General features: G+C 37.8%; 1 pseudogene; it reads left to right on the top strand.

The window, feature by feature from the left end:
* The first annotated feature begins 304 nt into the window (after positions 1-304).
* LOC118995160 (transcription elongation factor A protein-like 8) lies at positions 305-657 on the top strand (annotated as a pseudogene).
* Positions 658-6,889: the final 6,232 nt, after the last annotated feature.

The following is a 6,889-nucleotide window of genomic DNA, read 5'->3' as shown; positions in this document are numbered from 1 at the left end:
AATATTAAAAATCATTTTAACCAGAGAAAATGGCACATTAAACATAGTATTAGTATATATTCAAAAACTTAGATGTAATTTCTTTAAAGATGGCAAATCAGACATGTGCAGAAGTCCTTTTAGTCTGGGGCCTGATTCCCTATAGCAGCTCCCTGCTGCTGGAGGGGAAAAGAGCCCAGAGTCCTTTTAGGACTCTTGGTCTTTGGGGCATGACACAAATCAAGTGAGGAAAGGAGAAAAATCCCTTGGATCCATGCAGGATTAATTAATAATCCAAAAAAGAAATAATGGAAAAATATTCAACATGCAAGAGTCTTATGAAGAAAATGAAGGAAAACCACAAAACAAGCCAAAGGCTAGTGAAGGCCGCCCTTCAGAAGATGTACCACAGGAGGCAGAAGGAAATCCTCAATTTTCTGAAGGAGGTGTAAGCCAGGAAGCAGAAGGAAACCTTAGTAATAGGCTGGCCCATCGTGTCCAAGGATTTAAAGAGGAAAGTCCTGTTAGGTGTTAGGACACTGAAGAGGTACTAAGAAGAGTAGATGAGTTAGAAAGGCTTAGGGACAAAATAAGAAGAGTAAGAAACAAGTTTGTGATGATGCATTGAAAGCAAAGTCCCTCACACAGACGTCCTTATCCTTGTGCTTTAGGCCTTAAAATCTGTTTTTTTTTAATCTGATGTACAATCTGACTCCTGCTTTCTTTCTGTTAGCATTTTCTGATGTTTCTTTTACCTTTGTTTTACTTTTAATCATCTGATGGAATTTTGTTTTATTTAGTTTCCATGTTACCAGCATCTGACAGGATTTTGTATTTTTACCCATTCTCCAGTTCTGTTTTTCAATTGGGAATTTTCACACAAATGCATGAAAATATATATCTGTAAGGGTAAATGGAGGCAGTCTGGCTTCCTCACCCAGGTATCTGGATAACTAAGGGAAGCAGTTTTCGTTTCAACTCGCAAAGTTGAAACACCCAGCTCGTGGTCCCCACGGCTCTATGAGCAATGGGCTTTTCTAAGGTCTTCCCCAACCTCCTGTAGGGCTTTCTCCATGGTGTCAGATATACCACTGACATCGGGCCACTCCCTTGGGGACGCCCATGAGGCCAGGGGGCTCACCACCAGGTGCCACAGCCCCCTCGTATCAGACCACCCATTGAGGCTCCCCTTAGGAGACCCCAGAGGCTTCTCCATTGTTGTACCATGTGAATCCTGACACTTACACCAATTGTTGCAGCCTATCAAGGCCTGGCAGGTCCACTCTAGATTCAGAGAGATGGAAGGAAATGCACAGAGCTGTGGGGATGCTTTACATCCTTTATTTATGGGTGGGCAAGCCATGCACCCTGGCAAGCTGCACATCCCTCTGCTGAGAAGCCCCTAGCTGCTAAAGTACTAGAGACAAACAAAGTCAGCAAAAAGCCAAAAAATTATACAATATAGCATGATTCTGCACATACAAGCTCACTTCATGTTATGGGAACCATTTATCGGATCTAGTCTCAAGGCTATGAGAACATTGCTTATCAGGCCCATTCAAAGTTTTGGGAAACTGCTTCCTTTAGTTACTTAGACACCTGGGTGAGGAAACCAGACTGCCTCCATTTACCCCACAGCGCAGGTGGCAAACACAAGGCCTTTGGCCCGAATCCACCCCTCCACCTTGTTTTAGACCTTGTGTCTGCCCCACAGCAGTGCCAGCTCCTTGCCCCCAGTTAAGGAGTAGTTACATTTATACAGCCCTAAAATTACATTCAGCCCTTTGAAGGTAACATGCAGGCTGATGTAGCCCCTGGTGAAATGAGTTTGACACCACTGCCCTACAGTATCCCATATTGTAAAGTAAAACATAACAAGTTACAAAACAACGTATTTAGTATCAACTCACATTATGTAGGATAAAAATCTCAAATTGTGTGTGTGCACGTGTGTATATACATGCATACATTGAAAACTTAACTGTGCATATTTCTGTGTGGTGTGAGTTTTCTTTTTGCTTATATGTATTTTTTTAAATATAATTTTTATTTAATTTTTGTTCAAGTACAGGTTTCTGTCTTATATTCCCAACCCTGCCCACCCCCCACCCTTAGTTATTGTCCATGTGTCTTTTATACTTGTTCATGTGAGTCCATTCCCTTTTCCCCTATGATTCTCTCCCCTCTCCCCTCTGGGCCCTGACACCTGTTCCATATTTGAGTGTCATTGGTCGTATTTTGCTTGCTTGTTTGGTTTGTTTAGATTCCTGTTAACGGTGAGATCATATGATATTTGTCTTTCACCACTATATGTATTTTTTAATGTCACAGACAGAATTAAAATTTTCTTAGTACCTAAGAGAATCAAGTAACTTGCAACAAGCTTATAAGGGCAAGGGTGGCTCCTAAACTCTTCATGAAATAACTACTAACATGTAAACTTTAAATCACTTCTGGATCTTTTAGCCAGAGGAATAAAACTGGCAATTATTACAGACAAATAAAATAGCAAATCATAATGATAATCTTATCAAAAGAGGATAATGTGAAAAATAGAGTGACATACCATAAAAGTGGCATTATAGGCTTTCAAGTAATTTGTTTTATGGGACAAATAATAATATAGACTACATGCCAGATAAGAAGAGATATGCCTTAAGAGATGTATCTTCACAACAATGCTTCCGAGGAAGTATTGTTATTCCCTTTTCACCTATGAGGAAACTGGAGCTAAGAGAGTGTTAAGAGGTAACAGTGTGGTAGATTGACACTGTCAGTTTAGCTAAATTGGCATTATGTTTCCTAAGATTCCCTGATTTGTATGATTCTCATTTAAAGTTGTTGCAAGACAAAGCTGTGCAAGCTTTGTAACGTATAAGTGAGGCAGCAGCCACAATGCTCAAAGCACACTATTGCTGATCTCCTGGCTCACCTTGTTGGCTTTGGGCAGCAAGCAGTCTCTTCATTTTCTGCCAATCTTCTCTTTCAGGCACTCTCAATCCTAGGCCAGATTAGATGCAGTGAGAGACAATAAAAGCCAACACACTGTGTTACTATTTCATGTCCAGCTTTTCTTACCAACAGCCTTCCCTTCTGGTCTGGGGTGATGTCAGGGCCGCCAGCTGAGGAATCAGCCTTCCATAGAGCCCTTTACAGGCTCCCAGGTTAGCTACTTCATATGATCCTCCAATTATCCTCTCCTTTACCTACCACATCTTTACCTACCACAGCTTTCCTACCACATCTTCTCGCACAGTTGTGTAAGGTGTAATCTTTATAATGAATCTCTTATTCCACATCACTTCTAGTGGTTCTGCCTTCCTGATTAAACTATTAACTGATACATGCAGCAAGCAAATTACTGAGTTGCTTCTCAAACCCAGATCTGTCTGACTCTTAAGCTCATCTCAGCCATTCTCTGAACTGAAAAAAATTAACATTTTTGTTTGGATGAAATTATCAAGCATGGCTTATTGTTATAGATGTTATGATGGCTTAGTGTTTACCTAGCTGAAATAGGTAGGTTTCATAGTAATTTAATCCTCCCATGTTTCCCTATACATTCTATTTTGAATTATCATCACTGTGTTTACATGATCTCTAGTACTATATGATAAAGTTCTTCAAGAACCAAGCAAAACTTTCATATTTTCCCAAAATTTCAGCTACAATATTGTGCAAATTGTTGGTACTCAATAAATGTTTCTGACTTTTAATATGAGTAGCTTAATTCCTCAAAAATATGTAAAATAGTACCACATCAGAATATAAATTTATATTTTGGGGCAGTAGGTATATGTCGTAATATGTGGAAGAGATGTTAAATTGGGATGTATAGAAAGATGAACAATTTAAAATAGGAATTCAACTACTATCTGAGATGCTGGAATGTTCTCGTTACAGGCTGAAGCCATGCTTCAGAATGAAAGGCAGAATCCTGCCCAACTTGAAACTGTGAATTTATTGTAGAGATTTTTGCTACATGCTACCAAAAAAAAATCTGTTCCATTAGAAATAAAACAGTGCATGCATCAGTTTTCTTAGTCATTAGAAACATACATTGACTGATTTGTTCAGAAAAAATCTCTGGGAGATTCAGAGAGCGAAGCTTTTGGTAAGTGAAACCAGTTCTCTGGAAAAAAATATGTTTTCTTAATTTCTATAATAATTATAGACATACCTTTAAGTTTAATCTGTATTATTAACATTTCACCATCAATTTAACTTTAGACAATCAACAAAATAATAAATAAAGCTCTGAGTTGCAGTGTTTGCTAATTTCTGTGGTATAAATATTCCCAGCACAGCTGATACCAAGTTCTCAATGTGATATCAGTGATCATAGAATTGGAAAAAGATGTACCATACAGATGCAATAGATGTAAACAACCTTAAGTTCATTGATAACAGTAAAATAATTAGTAAAAATAATAAAACAGCCCACTTTTTAAAATATTTATTATCTTTGTTTTATATATAATTTATTTAATAAGTTTATAAAATTTAATAGTTAGAATTAAATTTAATGACTGACTTACAAAATTCCTAAAATTTAGCAACTGAATTTTACAAGCTGGTATGGTTGGCTCTATCTAGTATGCCAACGCTTTTAGGCCACCCAGCCAGAAACCCAAATCATCCACAGTACTGCTCCATGGAAGACAGCACTGCACGTGAATGAACGAATAGCACACAACATAGCTGGACACAGACCTGTCACTAGCTGGGTGCAGGAGGGTACTGCTAGAACTACTGCCCCTTGTCAGTTCCAGAAATGGCCACAGTTGGCATCTGTCACCAGAGCACAGGACTCTTGTGTCTTCTCATTGCTAGCTTATAAGACCTTGATTGGTAAGTGCAGCTCACTGACAGCTCTCACTTAGGTTCAGGGAATTTAAAAAACAAGTATTTCACATTTTCAGTGAAATGTGAAATACCACTTTCCTTTTATTCTATAAAGGAAATAAATTAACTAAGCAAATAATACAGTACATTAGAGGACAACACATTCCATGCAGCAAAAAGTAAATCAAGGAAGGGGGACAGGGAATTCTACATGGGGAAGTGTTTGCATTATTATATACAGTGTTCAAGGAAGGCCTTATTTGAGCTAAGATTAAAGGAAACAAGGAAGTGATCTCATTCCGTCCTATAAATCACAATTTCACTCAGGAATTAATAATCCCCAATCATCAAGGTATTTGCCTTTACAGTGTACACTTACCCTGATCAATGACTTGCGGGTGTCTTTGGGAAGTCTGGGGGGAAGAGTCACAGTACATAAGTGTGATGTTGTTACATGTTCTTCCTTCAAGGGACCCAGCTTCCCTTTCAATGCAGGGACTCTGGGGCACTGAACTGACTCAGATTCAGCAATTAAGTAAGTAGGTCTGAATCTCCACCATCAAGTCTCGTAGCAAGTCTATACTCACCATATTTACTTATTTTTCATTATTTAGATCAAGTAGGTCTTCCAGCCATCTATTTTGTTTTAGGAAATGAATACTCAAATATCTGCTAACAAATATCATTGGAGGGATTTTTCTGCCACCACACACACCTGCCTTGGTGATAGAATCTGAGAACTTGGAATTCTCATTATGAGTTCAGTGGGGAATAAAATCAGGAGTCCATTACTCCCAGCACATCCCCAGACTACACAGAATAGCCAGTATAATGTGCATTCATTCTTCAGCATTGACACTCACCTCACCAAGACGTATTATGGACTACAATTAGAAGTTGGAAGAACAGCCTCTGCATGACCAATCCACTTTAACATTTTTATCTCCATACTATTTAAGTTTCTTTCTCAATATCTTATGAAGGAATTTTGGTGTCTCAACTTTTTTAAACCAGGTTTCAGTCAACCAGTTGGGCAAACCGTTCAAAACATTCCCAACTTCCTGAGTCAGCACACCTAATAAATTCAACCTGACCTGAAATTTTGTGCCATTTTCTTTGGCCTAAAACCCTGAGAATCCACTTCCAAACTTTACCAGTATAAATTACTATAATTCTACAATTCTTGTGATGCATTGATAATACTTCTTTTCTTGGATTTTGTTATAGCCCATCTCTAGTAAGGCATGTTAGGATGTATATAATATATGTAACTACATACTATATGTATGTATACATGAATATATGTATTCCATACAGTACTTATATTGTTATGTAGTATGTATAGTCATATGTGATAAAGTTACATGTGTATATAATAATTATATGTTTATATATAAACATATACATGTGCTTATATATAAACATAAACATATACAACCATATACATACACACAAAAATATATATGACATGGGTAGATAGACAGGCAGACACAGAGAGGGATGGAGGAGGCAGAGTATGGAGAAAATATTTTTTATCAGGCTAGGTCTTTCCAAAGTCTTCAAAAGGCAAGAATAGTCTGATCGGCTTCAGTTGTCAAGGGAAATTCAATGGGGGTTGGAGGTTTGGTATACTCATATTCTGAGTTATTCTAATCCTCTCATATATCCATACTCCAATCTTCAGGATCCTAGACTTTCTCATTCAGTGTCTTAACTTCAACATGAAGAATCTGGCAAGGCTGGTATTTGAACTAATATTGCAATCAGATAACCCACAAGATTTAAATTGATGTTTGATTTTCAGTAATCCCAGCATTTATTTTGGGGCCTATTAACCCTACTTCATGATTGATAAGAGATCTTTTAAGAACAATTATAGCTCTGGCCAGGTTGGTTAGAGCATCATCTTGATATGCCAAGGTTGCTGGTTTTATCTCTCATCAGGGCATATGCAAGAATCAACCAATGAATGGTTGATTGTAACTAAGTGGAACAATGAATTGATGTTTCTCTCTCCCTCTATCTTCTTTCCTCTGTCTCTCTCTAAAATCAATAGATAAAACAA

This window comes from Sturnira hondurensis, unplaced genomic scaffold, assembly GCF_014824575.4.
Source record: "Sturnira hondurensis isolate 20B ecotype Veracruz unplaced genomic scaffold, ASM1482457v3 Scaffold0009906, whole genome shotgun sequence".
NCBI lineage: Eukaryota > Metazoa > Chordata > Mammalia > Chiroptera > Phyllostomidae > Sturnira > Sturnira hondurensis.
This window is presented reverse-complemented; position numbering and strand designations above follow the sequence as displayed.